General features: G+C 44.9%; 1 protein-coding gene across 1 annotated transcript in view; it reads left to right on the top strand.

The window, feature by feature from the left end:
* HS6ST3 (heparan sulfate 6-O-sulfotransferase 3) overlaps nucleotides 1-19,627 on the top strand; it is a 1,099,392-nt gene that overhangs the window by 716,366 nt on the left and 363,399 nt on the right. The gene's annotated exons all lie outside the window — the stretch shown is intronic.

Here is a 19,627-nt window from a genome sequence, read left to right as displayed (position 1 = left end):
CGATACACATCCAAGGAACTTCTTCTGTCAGATGCTACTCAAAGGCAGCGCGCTGGCCAATCAGAGGCACCTGCCTTTGATGTCAGCGCTCTGTCAGCGGACGTTCTGCATCGGTCGCTATGGTTACCCGATAGACATCCTGTAGCGACTAACAACGTGTATCGGGTAACCATAGCAACTAGGGAGGAACTTCCTCTGTCAGACAGTACTCAAAGGCAGCGCGTTGGCCAATCAGAGGCAAGTGGCACCTGCCTTTGACGTCAGCGCTCTGTCAGCGGAAGTTCTGGCATCGGTCGCTATGGTTACCCGATACACATCCAAGGAACTTCCTCTGTCAGATGCTATTCAATGGCAGCGCGCTGGCCAATCAGAGGCAAGCGGCACCTGCCTTTGATGTCAGCGCTCTGTCAGCGGACGTTCCGGCATCGGTCGCTATGGTTACCCGATACACATCCTGTAGCGACTAACAACGTGTATCGGGTAACCATAGCGACTAGGGAGGAACTTCCTCTGTCAGACAGTACTCAAAGGCAGCGCATTGGCCAATCAGAGGCAAGCGGCACCTGCCTTTGACGTCAGCGCTCTGTCAGCGGAAGTTCTGGCATCGGTCGCTATGGTTACCTGATACCCATCCTATAGCGGCGAACTACGTGTATCAGGTAACCATAGCGACTAGGGAGGAACTTCCTCTGTCAGACAGTACTCAAAGGCAGCGCATTGGCCAATCAGAGGCAAGCGGCACCTGCCTTTGACGTCAGCGCTCTGTCAGCAGAAGTTCTGGCATCGGTCGCTATGGTTACCTGATACACATCCTATAGCGGCGAACTACATGTATCGGGTAACCATAGCGACGAGGGAGGAACTTCCTGTCAGACACTACTCAAAGGCATCGCGCTGGCCAATCAGAGGCAAGTGGCACCTGCCATTGACGTCAGCGCTCTGGCACCGGACGTTCCGGCATTGGTTGCGATGTTTACCCGATACACATCTTGTACCGGCAAACTGCAAGTCCCAGGAGACCGGCGATGGAACGGAAGGTAAGGTGAGCATAATATGTGTGTGTTCGTGTTTGTGCATGTTTGTATGTGTTTGTGTTTGCCTGTTATTGTTTTCAATGATGTTCGAAAGTGTTCGACGAACGGTCGTTGAAAGTTCGACGAACACACCCACCGTTCGACGAACTGAACTCGAACACTAGGGTGGTGGCTCATTTCTAGTTACAACAGCTGTTTAAACAACAAACTGCTGATATATGTGTCACAGATTTTTCAGCGAAACCTAAGCCTTTGGTTGGCTGTACACAATATATTATTTGATGCTAACCAGTGTGCATGATATTGTCCTAAATCTCCCTGATGGCAGATGTTGGGAGAAAGTGAAAGGGGTATTTCCATGAACAAAGCTAATTTTAAAGTTAATTTTAATCTATAGATCTTGGAATAATAATACGTTTCACAATTGAATGTTTTTTATTTACTTATTTTTTTCTATATGTTCCTTTCTTGAGATAATCTTATAAAAGCGTCCATGCTATGTATTGTGTAATGGCCGTGTCTGACCGTACAAAGACAAATGGTCTGATCATACCTCAGCTCCTGTGCAGGGCAGGCCGCAAAAGACAGTATACAGACATTACAGCATGGGATCACAGCTGATTCTTTTTGGGAGGTAAAACATTTCCCTGCCTGTTTTTAAAAATATGTTTTACCTCAAAGAAAGAATTATTTCAGCTCCCACGCTGTAATGTTTGTATACTTTTTTACTTCCTCTCCGGTCCAAGAACTGTAGTATGATCAGACCATGTCCCTGAACAATCATCACACATATATAACATTATCTCAGCATAGGAACATTTTTTTAAACACATCCAATTGTGGAATTTATTATTATTCCAATATCTATTGGCTAAAATTAACTTTGTTAGTAGAACTGTACCGTCCCGCGCTCAGCTGCAGCCGAGCCGCTCGGATCCGGGCTCGTTGGTGGGTGGCTCGAGCACCTCCGGACCCGGGGTCACTTTGCTCTGAAAAGATGCTGGCGCTACGTAGGGGGGTGGTAGGTAGGTGTACAGCCGGAGCCGTGTTTGAGTTCGTAACGCCACCCACGGGATGTGGTGAAGTTGTAAACACCACCGCTGCAGTTACGGGGCACCCGGGGGAGATGGCTATGCAGCAAGATGTTAACCCCTCCATGGGCAGGGATAATGGCCCTGAGACCCGTTGGGGAGAAGTAGCTGGGTGGTGCAGGGCGGTGCGCGGCCGGATGGCACTGTGGTACTCACTGTTATTGACACACACAAGTTTCCGCCTGTCACTCCTTTTCGCCACTGGTCACGTTGCTTACTCCGATGGGGACAGCACATAACGACTGCAGCCCTGACTTATCATCACTGTTGCAGCTAATGATTATGTGGATGAGGAACATATCGTTGATGCCAGAACAATAAATAGGAAATAGGGATGATCGAATACTTTGATTATTCGGCCTTGCGCATATTTTCTGAATACCTCGCCGCTATTCGACTATTCAATGCGCAATGTAAGTCTATGGGAAGCCCAAATAGTTCCGAATAGTTGTTATTCCCATAGACTTGAAATTGCGCATCGAATATTCGCGAATAATCGAATAGCGGCGAGGTATTCGGAAAATATTCGCGAAGCTGAATAATCAAAGTATTCGATCATCCCTAATAGGGATCAATTTCTGGTGATAATAATTACACTGGCTACAACAATCACATTCCCCTCTAGGGACTCAGGAAGGACTTTGGAGGACCTGTAGGGGAATATACTTTTTTTATATTTAGACCATGCTTGCCCTAGTTTTAAACTAAAAATATTTGGGAAAACCTTTCGATCACTTTGTAATTGCCTTGGGCGTAGCTTTTTAAAATGATCTCTTCTTGTTTACTTAATATTCATTTATTTTTTCATCATTAATGTACATTTTTCATAATGTATTTATTTATTGATATATACTCAGAATATAGGATACACACATCCCCTCCTGCTACATAAACTGTTGTAAATGAAGTAGAAGTCCTAGAACACCTTGAGCTGTGGCACTATTTCGAGAGGTTATGAAAAGTCTTTATATTTTAAGAGAGGGTATTGCCGGAGACATTGGCATGTCCTAGCTGAGGATAAATGCCTTCTGTTTGCTTTCTATTAAAATGTGCTGTTACCCAAGGCAACCAATTTGCAATTAACTTAGATCAATGACAATGTGTAAGTTAGTCAATAGGAGCTAATGCCTCATTGACCATTTTGGATGTTTAATTGTGTTTGCCTTTCTTTTCTCGTAGCTTAAACTATCCTAAGGTTAAATGCACTTAGATAGCAGAAGCATTACTACTTTATATTACTGCTGTTCTATGAATGGTATATTACATGATACAAGTGATCTGCTATATTTGTAGTAAATATATTCATGGGCATTGCAAACGGCATATGATAACGCTTCTTATTATAGCATGAAATGATTTGATAAAATACTTAGCTGACATGTCTTATTAACTATTGCAGTAGGCAAGATTGCTGTATGTTTTATCTTTCCAATTTAATAAGATGAAAAATGTAAATATAAAACAGTTTATAATGTAGAATAGTCCAAAATGAATGCAAATTGTCTATTTTATTTTACAGAAATCTTCTTAACTTGAAATGACATGAGAACTTTGGCTTTAATTTTAAAGGGATTTTCAGAAGGCGTTTTTGTCCAGGATTTTTCTAGCTGAATAATCCATATAAAAAGTGATGCTTAGAAAAAAAATACCTGTTTTTGTGCTTTCAATGCATTTTAGTAGTCAAATTTGAAGAATTCTTTTCAAGCAGAAATACCTCAAGAATTGACATGTTACATCATTTTCTACATATAAAAATAGTGGTATACCATTATAAGCGTTTTTTTCTAGTTGAAATGAATAGGAAGCTATTCAAAAAGTATTTTAATTGGTTTCAACTATGGATTATGGAACAGATTTTGTTTCAAAATCACTGTTTAAGAAAAACCCCCTTGTGAATATACGCTACTGTCCAAGTATCTTTTTTAGTCATACCAAATAATAAGTTATCTCTTATAGAATAATGCCTCTTTTCAACTAACAATTTAACCGTCTTGCATTTAATCAATCCCAGGGTGATTATTTAACTTTAGTCCCATAATTGCAGGTCTCTAGATAATAACTGTTATTTGGCTTTGCAGCAGCAGTTGTCAAAATGACAAGTTCAAGTCCACTAGGATGACTTAAAAAAATGTATAAACTAATTTTTCTTAATTAAAATGTAAAAATTAAAATCCCACAACTTGCGCAATCTAAAAAAGGAGGGGAAAACCATATTTAGTATCTGATGGTCCATGAAAGTGCTACCAATATCCAACATAACTTTAATAAATCTCATACTTCAAATTGCTGGAGATAAAATCAAGTTCAAGGCACCCTTTCCCACATATGTTTGTCTTGCCCTAAGATTACAACCTTTTTGGGACATGGTGAAAGCACATATTGGAAAGACACTCAATATAGATATCATTTTAACATACTACTCAATTTGGACACCCACCACCAAAATCTAAATAAATACTCCATGATCCCCCACCTTCTTAATGTCACCAAAATTATCATTGCTAGACACTGGAAAAATAACGATCCCCCTCTCAACTCGAGTGGATGAACAAATCAAACTCCATATATACAAGGGTAAAGATCCGTTTTTTCCACTCTAAAAATCCAAACTCTCATGGGTCTTGAAGAAGTGGCATACATACAAAAAATCAATAATTAACCTATCATATTTCCCTTTAGATATTGTTGCTGATACATGTTAATTTAAATTGCATATTTATACCATATATATTGATTTTTATTTATTTATTTACTAAAAATGCACATTTGCTTGTCAGGACTGCATCCTGTTACGTCACCGCCGGAGTCTGCTCCAGCGACGTCTGCTCTGATCGCCAGGCGACGCCGTGTTCCTGCCGTAGATGGTGCTGGTGATGGGAGAGAAGTCGATGCCAGCAGCACTGGTGGGCGCAGGCTCCGATCATCCACTGGGCTGGGTTAGCTTGGGATCTGCAGTACCGCTGGCTGACTGTGGGTGGCATGTGTCTTCCAGCTGAAGTTGCCAGCGTTCAGCTACAGCCAATGGGAAGACACCACACCCTTCTTATTTCCCCTCCTGTCACATGATTACTGCGAGATATAGTTCTGATTTTCCTGGCTCCTGTTACATCCTATTCTGTTGGTGATTCCTGTGTGTTGACTTCTGCGTGTTTTTGACTACCCTTCTGCCTACTGTTTTTGTACCTTGCTGCCCGACCCGGATCTGACCTCTGCTACGTTTGCTGACTACGTCACTGCCTGCCGATTCTGTCCCTGTTCCGCTATTCCTAGTTTGACCCTGCCTGACGACTACTCTCATCGGACTGCAGCTTTCCACAGGTAGTGATCTCCAGTTCCCTGTGTAATTCCAAATCCCTGTATAGGGGTTAAAGGGTTTCAGGGTTCTGGGGGTCCTACTTGGTGAGTGGCTTCCCTCTAGCCTCCCCGTTACAGCCCATCTGAGTCTGTGGATCCAGGCAGGTGTTACATTATATCTGGCCCTCTAACCAGGAGAGAAAAAAAAAAATGGATTCTCTCCATGCTGTGCTGAATCAGGTGCACACCCTTTCTGGGCTTGTACATGGACTGACACAGCAAGTGCAGGATCTCAGGTCTGCTCAGGTCCAAGCCCCCGCTGCAGTACCTACCTCAGCATGTCCAGAGTCCCGTCGACTGCAAGGGAGCAGATCACGTGGTGGAGTGCCTGGATCAGAGAGGCAATCGCTTCCAAGGCAGCAGCACCACCTGAGCGGACCCCAGGATACCCGCTCAGGTGCCCAGGTACTTCCTGCAGACCCTATGAGGTTAATGTTACCTGCCTCATTGTCTCACCAGGGAAAATCTGTACGGCTGCAGGCCTTTGTTGATTGTGGCTCTGCTGCTAATTTTATAGACACTATTGTAGCAAAAGAGCTGGGTTTGACTTTGCTCAGATTAAATGCACCTATTAGAATCTCTGCTATTGACAGTACACCCCTCACGCAGGGTGTGGTTACTTTTGTAACTCCAGAGATCTCCATGCTTGTTGGTGCTCTGCATGTAGAATCCGTGTCATTTTTTGTTCTTGAGAATCTGATGTCAGCGGTGGTTTTGGGCATGCCTTGGCTGTGTAAACATAACCCGGTCATAGACTGGCACCAGGGTGAGATTGTGCGCTGGAGCCCTGAGTGTCAGGAGACGTGCATGTCTTTATCTGTGAACCTGACTAGAGCTGAACCTATCTTCATACCTTATGCATTCAGGGAATTTGCTGATGTGTTTTCTGTATCTGAATCTGAAAAATTACCTCCGCACAGAGATTATGACTGCCCCATAGATTTGGTCCCCAATTCCCGACTCCCCAAGGGTAAAATGTATAATCTTTCTGGTCCGGAGCGTCAGGCCATGAAAGATTATTTAGCAGACAGTCTGCAGAGAGGGTTCATCAGACCATCCAGGTCACCAGTCGGCGCTGGATTCTTTTTTGTTGATAAGAAAGATGGTGGCCTCAGACCTTGTATTGACTACCGTGAACTGAATGCTATTACTGTAAAGAATCAGTACCCTCTGCCACTCATCCCCGATCTGTTTAACCAGCTCATAGGAGCCCGGTGGTTCACCAAGCTAGATCTCAGGGGTGCATATAACCTCATCCGTATCAGAGAAGGTGATGAGTGGAAAACTGCATTTAATACTCCAGAGGGACACTATGAGTATCTGGTAATGCCTTTTGGATTGAGTAATGCGCCGGCTGTGTTCCAGAACTTTGTAAATGACATTTTCATAGATATTTGTGGTCAATATGTGGTGGTCTATCTGGATGATATCCTGATTTATTCTCCTGATGCTACGTCACATGTCCAACATGTATGCACTGTACTCCAGAGACTCAGGGAGAATTCCCTATTTGCTAAATATGAGAAATGTGTTTTTTATGAGGCAGAGGTTAATTTCCTGGGTTATATATTGTCTGCAGAAGGCTTCCGCATGGATCCCTCTAAGCTTCAACCGATTAAGGAGTGGGTGCAACCTAAGTCTCTGAAAGCCTTGCAGCGTTTCCTTGGATTCGCTAATTATTATCGCAAATTCATTAGAGATTTTTCCAAAATTGCCAAACCCCTCACTGATTTGACTAAAAAGGGGGCTGATGTGGTTAATTGGAAGCCAGAGGCGATCCATGCCTTCTCAAAATTAAAAGAATGTTTCTCCTCAGACCCTATTCTGGTTCAGCCTGACCTTATGCGTCCGTTTATTGTGGAAGTTGATGCATCCGAGGTTGGAGTGGGAGCGGTACTATCACAAGGTACTCTGTCTCTCACTCAGCTTCGTCCTTGTGCCTTCTTTTCCCGCAAGTTTTCTCCCACAGAGAGAAATTATGATATTGGTAATCGTGAGCTGTTGGCAATTAAATGGGCCTTCGAGGAATGGCGCCACTTCCTCGAAGGCGCCAAACATAAGGTCACAGTAATCACAGACCATAAGAACCTCACTTATCTGGAATCTGTTAAGAGACTCAATCCTAGGCAAGCTAGGTGGGCATTGTTCTTCTCCAGATTTGATTTTGTGGTAACATTCCGGCCCGGTACCAAGAACACCAGAGCTGATGCACTTTCCCATAGCTTCTGTCCCTCTCAGTCTGAAAACTCTGAACCAGAGCATATTTTAGCTAAAGGCATTATTATGTCATCGGTTTCCTTAGATTTGATAGAAGAGGTCCATAATGCCCAAGACCAAGCTCCTGAAACCACCCCTGTCCATAAACTGTTTGTCGCCCCCTCACTGCGCCTACGGGTACTCCAGGAATCCCACAATTCTGTGCTGGCAGGTCACCCTGGTATCGGCAATACCCTCCGATTAGTAACCAGGATTTTTTGGTGGCCAACCGTAGCGAAAGATTGTAAGGAATATGTACTGGCTTGTGAAACTTGTGCTCGAGCCAAGACACCCCATACCCGCCCTGCCGGATTTCTCCAGTCCCTACCTACTCCAGTAAGCCCTTGGACACATCTCTCCATGGACTTCATCACTGACCTTCCACCCTCAGAAGGGAAGACTTGTATCTGGGTAGTAGTGGATAGATTCAGCAAACAATGTCATTTTGTTCCTCTGTCCGGATTACCCAATTCTGAAACTCTTAGCAAGTTGTTTATTAGGCATATTGTGCGGTTACACAGGGTTCCGGAAAATATTGTTTCTGACCGAGGAACACAGTTCGTCTTGAAATTCTGGAGGGCGTTTTGTAAAAAGATCAATATAGAGCTGTCTTTTTCATCTGCCTACCACCCAGAGACCAATGGTCAGACCGAACGTTCCAATCAAACCCTTGAACAATATCTCCGGTGTTATGTGTCTGACCGTCAGTCTGACTGGGTGGAATATCTGCCGCTAGCTGAGTTCGCTATCAATAATCGGTATCAGGAATGCATCAAGACTACCCCCTTTTTCTGCAATTTAGGGTTGCATCCACGTTTTGGTTCTTTTTCTTCTGCTGTGGTGGATACTCCTGAGGCAGACTCAACTGTGGACAAATTAAAGGCTATCTGGTCTGAGGTGAAAGAGAACCTGAAGAAGGCAAAGGTTGGTCAAGCCTCCTCTGCTAATAAGAGACGTTCCAAGGGCCCTAGCCTTGGAGTTGGGGACAAGGTATGGTTATCCACACAGCATATTAAACTCAAGGTCCCTTCTGCTAAGTTGGGTCCGAGATTTATTGGACCTTACGAGATAATCGAGGTAATTAATCCCACAGCTTTCCGCCTGCAACTCCCCCCATCCTTCGAGATATCGAATGTGCTCCATAAGTCCCTCCTCAAGTTATATCGTGTCCCCATTCACCCAGTCAGTGACCCTCCTCCTCCTGTTTTGGTGGAAGGTAACTTGGAGTATGAGGTACAGAGGATACTTGATTCCCGTATTGTCAGAGGGGCGGTACAGTATTTGGTGCATTGGAGGGGTTACGGCCCCGAGGAGAGGTCATGGGTCCCTGCGAGCGATGTTCATGCTAGGGCTCTGGTCCGACGGTTTCACCTCCAATTTCCTGGGAAGCCGGGTTTTGAGGGTCCGGAGGCCCCTCGTGGAGGGGGGGTACTGTTACGTCACCGCCGGAGTCTGCTCCAGCGACTTCTGCTCTGATCGACAGGCGACGCCGTGTTCCTGCCGTAGATGGTGCTGGTGATGGGAGAGAAGTCGATGCCAGCAGCACCGGTGGGCGCAGGCTCCGATCATCCACTGGGCTGGGTTAGCTTGGGATCTGCAGTACCGCTGGCTGACTGTGGGTGGCATGTGTCTTCCAGCTGAAGTTGCCAGCATTCAGCTACAGCCAATGGGAAGACACCACACCCTTCTTATTTCCCCTCCTGTCACATGATTACTGCGAGATATAGTTCTGATTTTCCTGGCTCCTGTTACATCCTATTCTGTTGGTGATTCCTGTGTGTTGACTTCTGCGTGTTTTTGACTACCCTTCTGCCTACTGTTTATGTACCTTGCTGCCCGACCCGGATCTGACCTCTGCTACGTTTGCTGACTACGTCACTGCCTGCCGATTCTGTCCCTGTTCCGCTATTCCTGGTTTGACCCTGCCTGACGACTACTCTCATCGGACTGCAGCTTTCCACAGGTAGTGATCTCCAGTTCCCTGTGTAATTCCAAATCCCTGTATAGGGGTTAAAGGGTTTCAGGGTTCTGGGGGTCCTACTTGGTGAGTGGCTTCCCTCTAGCCTCCCCGTTACAGCCCATCTGAGTCTGTGGATCCAGGCAGGCGTTACACATCCCTTCCCTCAGTTCCTTTACCTTATCTCCCTCACCTCAACACCCCCTTCCACTCCCCTATTCCTCCCCTGTTGATCCTCCCTTTTTATACCCTTTTTCTTTTCCCCTACTTTTTTTGTTATTTATATAAAACAAATGTTGTCATAAAAAAGTGCTATGTATCTAAATATTAAATTATATACAATTGTTCATCTGTTATTGCACCACCCCTAAAAAATTCAATAAAATGCAACCAAAAATGTCATAAGTACCCCAAAAAAAGTACCTTTAAATACTAAAGTTCACTACACAAAAACAAGACCTTACACTTCTGCATGGTAAAATAAAAAGTTATATTCTAAGAAAATGGTGACAAAAAAAAACAAATTCTTTTTGCAAAGTTCTGGTTTTTTAATTAGTAAAATATAAAAAAAACTCTAAAATTTTCGAATATTATATGAACACTAACTGGCAGAATCATGTTGAACATTGAATACCATTAAAATCAAACCCCACAAAACCTAAAGGCCCCGTCACACACAGAGATAAATCTTTGGCAGATCTGTGGTTGCAGTGAAATCATGGACATATTGTTCCATTTGTACACAGCCACAAATCTGGCACTGATTGTCCACAATTTCACTGCAACCACAGATCTGCCGCAGATTTATCTCTGTGTATGACAGGGCCTTAAGAGTTTTCAATTTTTTCACCATCTTACCATTTTACCCTACTTGTATTTTTTTCCCTATTATTCACCTCTTTATATAATAAAGTTTAAAGTAATATTCAAAACGATAACTTGTCTAGAAAAAAAAGGCACGCACTCATATGGCTATGATGACAAAAAGGCGAATAAAAAATGAAAGCACAAAAATTAAAGATGGCTCAACCTGGAAAGCGTTAAGATTAGAAATATTCCGTAATAATAAGACAGCTTCTCTTTTCTATACAAAATACTGTTCTATGGCTATGAAATCTATTGATGTACAGATTGATTACTTCTTTATTTCAAGAAGAGTCAGAGATAGCAATAATGTGCAGACATTATTTCTTGTACCACAGATTGAATTGCCAAAGAACAATACAGCATGCACACTATTAATAGTGGAAAAAGATGTATTGTTTCTTTGTACATGAATAATACACCTCTTAAATGGAAAGTACAAAATTACATTTCGGCCTCGAGGCCATTTATAGTATTACCTGCTTTCGCGTAAGCCATTAGATATTTTGACAAGTTCTAGTTTTATTTAAAAAATATCCATTATATAAAAAGGACCAACTACTATTACAGACTCATCATTAATTCATTTCTTAGAAAAAAAACAATGGCAGGTCAAAATGGCTATATTACCAGTAATTAGTTATATCATACTTTACAGCAGCGCCTAACTTTTTCTTGGCGTGACTTTTTTCTCAATGTCTCGGTGATATATTATCCGATGACAGCTCAGAAATGTTAATACATGCTAAGAACGTGTTCACTAATAGTTCTTTGATTCAGACTGTGACAGAGCTGCCCCATAATTCCATAAACATAAGGCCCGCTAATCCCTTTAGTTGACGGATTATTAAATGGGAAGACTCGATGAGTAATTGAGTTTTTCAGCTAATACTTTGCTTGGAATTTAAATGAAGAACGACTTGATATTTATGCTTTTGCACTTCTACAGCTCTTATAATTGATTTATTATAAAATAACCTGTTGCATTGTTGACATTTGCAGTAACCTGAACAATGTCTTTATCAGATGTTAGAAAGGATTGTACTAAAGTACTTTTTTATATAAAATAGAAACTTTAGAAAACACATTTTACTGATAAAACAAATTAATTGACTAAAAGTAACAAAGTTATAGAAACACTAATTTTAGGAGGTTGCTATTGTATATACACATATACACTATATGGACAAAAATATTGAGAAAAGACTAATTAATGAATTCGAGTTTCTAACAGTCAACTTGCCCAAATTTATAAAGCCCCTACCCTAGCCATGTAGCCTACAGAAAAAACAACCATGTCCAAATAATATATAGTTCTACAGAGCTCAGTGAAATTGAGTGGTTTACTATAATAGGATGTTCCGTTGTATGAAGTCAGTCTGTGAAATTTCTTCCTTCTTTAATGTTGCACAATGAACTATAAGTAATATTATTAAAAAGTGGAAGAGTTTGGGAGCAACTTCATCATGAAATAGCAGACCGTATAAAGTTAAATAGCAGGGTAAACTAGTGCTGAGGCACATAGCGTGTACAAGACACTGACAATTAACTGGCTTAATATTTGCAGTATAAGCAACCAAAAGAAGAAAGTCAGATCACCACTTTCATTGCTCTGCACTTGGGTGAGAATGGAGTCATCGCATTGAGCCTCTCTGATGTAGGTCAAGGCAAATACAAGAAAGAGGAATGCAGTGATGAAAATGTAAATATAAAACTTCACTTTTATAACAGTGATTCAAAAAATTGTGACTGACATATCACAGAGGTTAGGATAGACTGATGCGTTTCAACGTTCAAGCCTTAGTCATAGTATACTTCTAAATGACAAATATGCGCTTTTATATCATTACTACAAGTAACCCATATGTAATAAATAACCAGTGCTAAAACTATCCCAATAAAAGGGCACACGCTTGCAAAAAAAGGGTTAAAAACATGTACATGCAAATGCACCCCGGTGAAAACAGTTGTCTATGTATATTGCAGATTTCATGAAATCTTGTCGAATATTCATTCCCCCTAGAGTCCTAGTTTGCAACTTGAAAATACCAAGTTATTCTCCTTTAATAATCTTTCTTTTGAGGTCCCTTACCCCTACAGGTTTATAAACCTTTTCTATGGCCGTAAATTTAAGTGCTGTTATATCTCCTTTGTGGGCTCAGAAAAGTGTCTGGAAACCACTGACACATTAAGCACTGTTGTACTGATTGTACTGAGGGAGGGAAGGCAGTGAACGGGAGGAAGGATGGAGGATGGGGGTTGTAGTGACGGTTAGGAAAGTCTTTTTAGATTGTGATACCAGCTTTGGTCTGTGGCCAGAGATGGACCAACGTTGCGGATGCTGCTGTTTCGGGGCTGATGGTGAAGGTCACAGCGAGGATGATGTCACTCCCCACAGGCGGAGCGGGGTTACCCAGGGGAGGATGATGGAGGACGGACGGGGGTAGTGGTAGTCCCTGTGTGCGCCGCAGCGCTGAGCGACGGCGTCGGCATATGAGAGACAGAGGCAGGGGCTGCAATTCCAGGTCTTTTACTCAGAGGTAGTTCAGGTGCTGCCCCAGAGTATTGGTCTCTGCCACAATGGGCTCCAGCCAATCCCGGATAGTCGGTGGTCACCGCCGGTGCCTGCAAAAGTATTTCTAGTGAAGTGTCCCTCGGTTGCTATCTGGAACCCGGGCAAAGATTCCAGCTCTAAGCCACAGGCCCACGAAGAGAGAGGAACGCTCAACTCCCATTGTCAGTGTCAGATGTTATCCCAAGCTGTGCCCGGGAAAGTCTGCTCCAGTGAGATGGTTGCGCCTACTTCTTACCCCAAGTGGTGCCCATCCCCAGTGGTTGTCCTAGCGACTGGGGATGTTCCATACTTCATGATGGCTAACCTCCCTGTCTCCCCTAGTCCACCCCCCTGTGCTAAAGTACCTTATTGTTTCATGTGTGTGGTTTTGTGAAGTCACAGGCAGTAAACCCCCTCCTAACCCGGGATGGATATTACTCCTTAAAGGAGGTGTAATACCCTGTGGCGCCTAAAGTCTCAGGGGTGCCACAGTTAACAGAGGTCCTACCATACATCCAAAATAATGTATTTTATGTATACAACACTCAACTAAACAAATAAATAACCAAAGTGGCATTACAGTTGACAAATTGTCTAATAGAGACAAGTTCTCCCTTAACATTTGATGAGAATTTTTTACCTTTGGTGACATCATTGCACAAAATACACTGCGAATGTCCACATTTGTAAAAGCCCTTCAAAGAGAGCCAGGTATTCCATGGATTTTCTACACAATTTCAAAAATAGACTGGGAGATAAAATAGTACTCCATAGGAACTTTTTTGCAATCATTTTTCCATTATTGTTGTTCACTATATTCAAAAGTTTTTCTCCTGATTGAGTATGGGAAGATATTTTCAGGAAGTTCATTGTCTCATAATATTTTTCGCTGTATTGTGTCGAAAAAGTAATGATGTGATTGTTATTCTAGTCATTATTATTATGGGCAGAATTTTTCCCAGTTTTTTTTTGTAAGTTAACAGATTATTCCTGTCAATTTCCACAACTATAGAATTCATTCACTCCAAAATCTACTTATTGTAACCTTTCTCTTGCAACCTTGATATCACTTTATTACGTTCTGTAGAAAAATAAATAGTCAAGGAGCAATTCTTCTTTCTAATTAATTCTTCAACTGGAATATTTTTGATTATATGGGGAGGATGACATGAATCTGCCACCAATATTGAATTTGCTGTCTGTTGTTTTCCTGTAGGGAAGAAAGTGGAATTATTTTTGAAATACTACAAAGGTGATATGAAGGTGATTTACATGTGTAGTATTAAAAATATGCGTAATTTGAGATTAAAAGAATTGCTGCTGATATAAGTTACAAAATCTTCAGCTTGTTCTCAGTACCCTTTTTATAAAAATATATGATTAATATAGCAAAATTACAATCAGCAACAACCCACCAAAACATTTTTGAATTATTATTTTTTTTAGAATTTAAGATAATTCAATAAACATAGCAAAAAAAGACAATGTGAAGCACAGTGCTTAGCCAACAGCTTATTATATACCCCTGCTATTCAATTAGGCTGTTGCCCATCACTCTCTCAGTGCAAACACAGAGGTACTGGTGTCCTTTTATAAGGGGGACTGCTGCATCTGTGGCACCTTGGACAAGCCAGGACGTCACAGGTACTACAACAACACGCCCCCACACCTCGGCTAGGCACATCTAGGTCAAACAAAAATCCTTGTTGCCTCCCTCCAGGGGCTGATGTCCACACCAGGGGGTTGGCCCCCACCCACCAAGGAGTTCACAGTCCTGGAGGCGGGAAAAGGAAGTGAGATCAGTTTTGAGTTTTGGAGTTGGAGGAGTGAAGTGGTAGTGGAGGAGACTGACCATGTCCGGGTGCGTGGCCTGGGCACATACAGCAAGGTTGGCAGATGGTGGTGACCGTCTGCAGGAGAGGCTGATTGACGTGAACCATAAGGACCGGGGACGGGCAGTGGCCCGCCGGTATCGGATCGGGGAGCGAAGAGAAGCCAGCACCATTCGGCAGGGCTTACGGACCCCAACCAGGCTAGGAGTCGCTGTAAAACCGGTCAAATTCGTTAGCGAAGGGAACCTCCGGGGTTTCCCAGCAGTCAAGACCCGATTGAAGGCAACAGCTCAAACCGTGAAGGGAAATACAGTCACCGCCAAGGCTTTAGTTCCCAGGGCCAGAGCCTGTGGGCAAAAGAGGCTCCCTCAGCCTCCATCCAAGCTGGGAGCGGGTTACCGGTGGGAAGCCACCAGAACCGAGAACATAACACAGGTGCAGGGAAAGGCAGTCAACACCAACCTAACAGGAGAAGAACCACCGCAGTAGGCTGTGGGACCCGTCCATCCAGCCATTTGTTTTACCGGAGACTTTGCATTCATCATTGGCTCAGTGCGTACCACTGTGCCGTGCGGCAACGCGCTGCCCCCGCAACCCTGCACCTCACCAGGCCCCGTAACCCGCCTGCTTTCCCTCCCTCACCGGGCCCCGGGACAACCAATCCCCCTACCCACGGAGGGGAAGAACAACATCCAAGCTGCTCCCTGTCATCGCTCCCGGGATCCCCGTCCAGAGCAGCGGTGGTGTCACAACCTCACCACAACCACGGGTGGCGTCACAGACAATAAATCCCCAAAACCATTCCCCTTTTCACTCACGGGCGAGGAGCGCCGCTCGAGTCCCCAGATCCAGCCCACCGCTCGAGCCACCGAGCAGCAAGCGAAGCAGCAGCAGCGCCGGACCCGAGCATGGTGAGCACAGCGTCCCCTCCCCGCCCACAACAACTTGGCGTCACGAACAGGATCTTACCGCTCTGCCGTCTGGTAGAGGTGCGCCTTGTGACCGCCGGAGGTGTCCGGCCGAAAATTTTGAGAAGCCGCCATTTTGGGCGCGAAAAGTCCCCGCTCGAGCGTCTCCTCGAGCAGTGGAGGCGCGAAAACCAAAACCCCGCCCCTGTAGAGGAGGAGCAGGAAAAAGACTAAGGGGGACGCGATGGAGAGATGGCGGCGTCCTCGAATTGGAGCACGGGAGTACCCGCCACCGGGGCGTCTAAGCTCTGGGGGAACCGAGGAGGAGTAGCCTTTGAAGACTGCGGCCCGGGTGAGCTCCCCGCCAGGACCGCTGCGTGGCTGGAGCGGGAGCTGGGGTCGGTTCTGCTTGAAGGTGAGGGCGCAGAGCCTGCAGCAGCTGCTGGATTGGAAGGCGGAGATGCGCAGAATGGTTGCCGTAGTGGGGGCCCGTGAGCAAGGGGCCACTGCAGCCATGCCGCGTCGCGATCAGTCCACCCAAACGCCAGAACCAGCCCTGATTGCGTGGGAGCCGGTGGCCAGCACCGCAGCCGGAGGTCCAGAGAGAATGCCGCTGATGAAGGAGGGGGTCCTGAGCACGCTGCCCCCGCCACCGTTCCTAACGGCCGTCAGTGGTTCTGGACTGAACTGCCTATGGAAGGAGAACCCAATGTACCGCCTCGTCCCCGAGTGGGCTGACCCCCTGCGGTGGTAGCCGCCTCAAGGTCAGCGGAGCCCCTCTGCAAGTTGTCCCCGTTGGGACCACCAGTACCTTTAAAAGTTTGAATGATTTGGGACCACCAGTACCTTTAAAAGTTTGAATGATAAGTGAATTAACAGATGTCACCTGATTGGAACTTTGATTGAACCGGCCGTTGCCGGCAACTAGTCCCCGTAGGGACTTTCTGCAACCATTGCGTAAGGGACTTCTTACGGACAAGCCCGAGAACTTGCAGGGCAACCACAAACTAGTGGGATGTAAATAAATGTTGGCTTGAAACCGTTACCGCCTCCGGAGAGGCTGATTTGGGAGGATGGGTCTGGAGGAAAGGGATGGCCCAGGCCTGCCACTATCGTAACCGGTGGCGATCCTCCGGGGGTTCAGGGGTCCCCATGGACATGGGTCCTCTGAAAGAGACCGTACCCGCTTGGGCAACTTGGTTCTGGACTGGGGTCAAGGGGTGCTGCCCACTTCTTAGGGGCAGCATCAGGGCCTGGTTGTTTGGGTGGGAGAAGAGCGGAAGCCGTACCGTTGTAAAATGTTTTTGATGTTTTTACATGTTTTACTGTTTTCTATCTTTGCAGTTAACAAAAATAAAACCGGTGATGGACGGGCAGCCCGCGGACGGTCTGCATTTTACTAAGGGGGAATGTGGTGCCCTGGACAAGCCAGGACGTCACAAGTACTACAACAACACACCCCACACCCCGGCTAGGCACATCTAGGTCAAATAAAAATTCTGGTGCCTCCCTCCAGGGGCTGATGTCCACACCAGGGGGTGGAGCCAGGTGGTTGTTCCCACCCACCGAGGAGTTCACAGTCCTGGAAGGGGAAAAGGAAGTGAGATCAGTTTTGAGTTTTGGAGTTGGAGAAGTGAAGTGGTAGTGGAGGAGACTGACCGTGTCCGGGTGCGTGGCCCGGGCACATACAGCAAGGTTGGCAGACAGTGGTGACCGTCTGCAGGAGAGGCTGATTGACGTGAACCGTAAGGATCGGGGACGGGCGGTGGCCCGCCAGTACCGGATTGGGGAGCGAAGAGAAGCCAGCACCATTCGGCAGGGCTTACGGACCCCGACCAAGCTAGGAGTCGCCGTAAAACCAGTCAAATCCATTAGCGAAGGGAACCTCCAGGGTTTCCCCAGCAGTCAAGACCTGATTGAAGGCAACAGCTCAAACCGTGAAGGGAAATACAGTCACCGCCAAGGCTACAGTTCCCAGGGCCAGAGCCTGCGGGCAAAAGGGCTCTCTCAGCCTCCATCCAAGCTGGGGAGCGGTGTTACCGGTGGGAAGCCACCAGAACCGAGAACATAACACAGGTGCAGGGAAAGGCAGGCACCACCAACCTACCGGGAGAAGAACCACCGCAGCCGTCTGTGGGACCCGTCCATCCAGCCGTTTGTTTTACCGGAGACTTTGCATTCATCATTGGCTGAGTGAGTACCACTGTGCCGTACGGCACCGCGCTGCCCCCGCGACCCTGCACCTCACGAGGCCCTGTAACACGCCTGCCTTCCCTCCCTCACTGGGCCCCGGGACAACCAATCCCCCTACCCACGGAGGGGAAGAACAACATCCAAGCTGCTCCCTGTCATCGCTCCCAGGATCCCCGTCCAGAGCAGCGGTGGTGTCACAACCTCACCAAACCGCAGGTGGCGTCACGGACAATAAATATCCAAAACCATTCCCCTTTTCACTCACGGGCGAGGAGCGCCGTTCAAGTCCCCGGATCCGGCCCACCGCTCGAGCCACCGAGCAGCAGGCGAAGCAGCAGCAGCGCCGGACTCAAGCGTGGTGAGCGCAGCGTCCCCTCCCCGCCCGCGACACATCCTGTTTGTGCGTTTGTTTCTATAAGTTTGGCTGGTTAATACCATTGTCTTTTTTTATATGTTTATTAAATTATCTTGGAATGTTTTGGGTTTCTTTTACATTTTTTTTAAATCTATTTTTTTTTGTTGCTGTTTTTTATTTTACTATTTAGTATAGTGACTCACAAGACATGAGGATCCTTAACACCAGGTTGCGGGCTTGTGTATTTTGCCCAGCATATATACCAATACCTCATATTCATTTTTTCTACATACGTTTTAACCTGATGAAGGAAAGAACATGGCCGTCCGCGGCACTTTCCTTCAGCAGCTCCAGGTAAGCAAGGATTTCTTGTTATTCATTTATTCAGAGTTTGATCATTCACTAGTATAGCATTGTTGGGAGCACCTAGTTAAATATATTTACAGATCCATTGGTAATTATAGATGGAATATAGACGTATGCTTATTATAGCTAGCCTAGATCTTAATTGATAATATATGCAGTGACTGATTTTGAGACTTCATAGATTATCCTTGCACATTGAGGTGCTCCAGGGATATTACTGTAGTCCTAACACAGTATCTCTTTGCCACACCACGTTCCATTACTACTAAATATTACCTTGCTACAAACCTGTATAATGATTATCACAGGATACTGATTATAACATACTTGGATATTTAAATTATATCTATATTAACTATATCATTGTTGCTATATATTATACTCTTGTCAATTGTATTATTGGATAGTCTGGACAGTTTTTGAGCTCTATTGGACCCCTTTTACCTTCTATGTTGTTTTATTAAATTATTCAATAAATTGTATATTTTCTGGGAAATAAATGAGCACTTGTTTTTCTTGGTTGAAAAAAGTGGATAATGTCTATTGTTGGTGCTTTCCTAGTTACTTAAAATTGTCGGGATATAGAGACTTATCATGCAATTGGCAGCACTTATAAGCCTATTTTGTAAAGACAACCTCTGGATATGATGCTGAGCATGTGCATTCAACTTGTTTGATCGACCATTGCGAGGCCTGTTCTGAGTTGAACCTGTCTTGTTAAACTGCGGTGTAGTCTTGGTTTCAAACTCAGTTTCAAGGTTTTGGCAGTCTTATAATCTAGGCCATCTTTATCTAGAGCAATAATTATTTCTTTCAAATACTCAGAGAATTCTTTGCCATAAGGTGCAAGACAGCATAGGAAA

This window comes from Anomaloglossus baeobatrachus, chromosome 2 (assembly GCF_048569485.1).
Source record: "Anomaloglossus baeobatrachus isolate aAnoBae1 chromosome 2, aAnoBae1.hap1, whole genome shotgun sequence".
In the NCBI taxonomy this organism is placed as follows: domain Eukaryota; kingdom Metazoa; phylum Chordata; class Amphibia; order Anura; family Aromobatidae; genus Anomaloglossus; species Anomaloglossus baeobatrachus.
The sequence above is the reverse complement of the archived record's forward strand: the minus strand, read 5'-3'. Positions and strand labels throughout refer to the sequence as shown.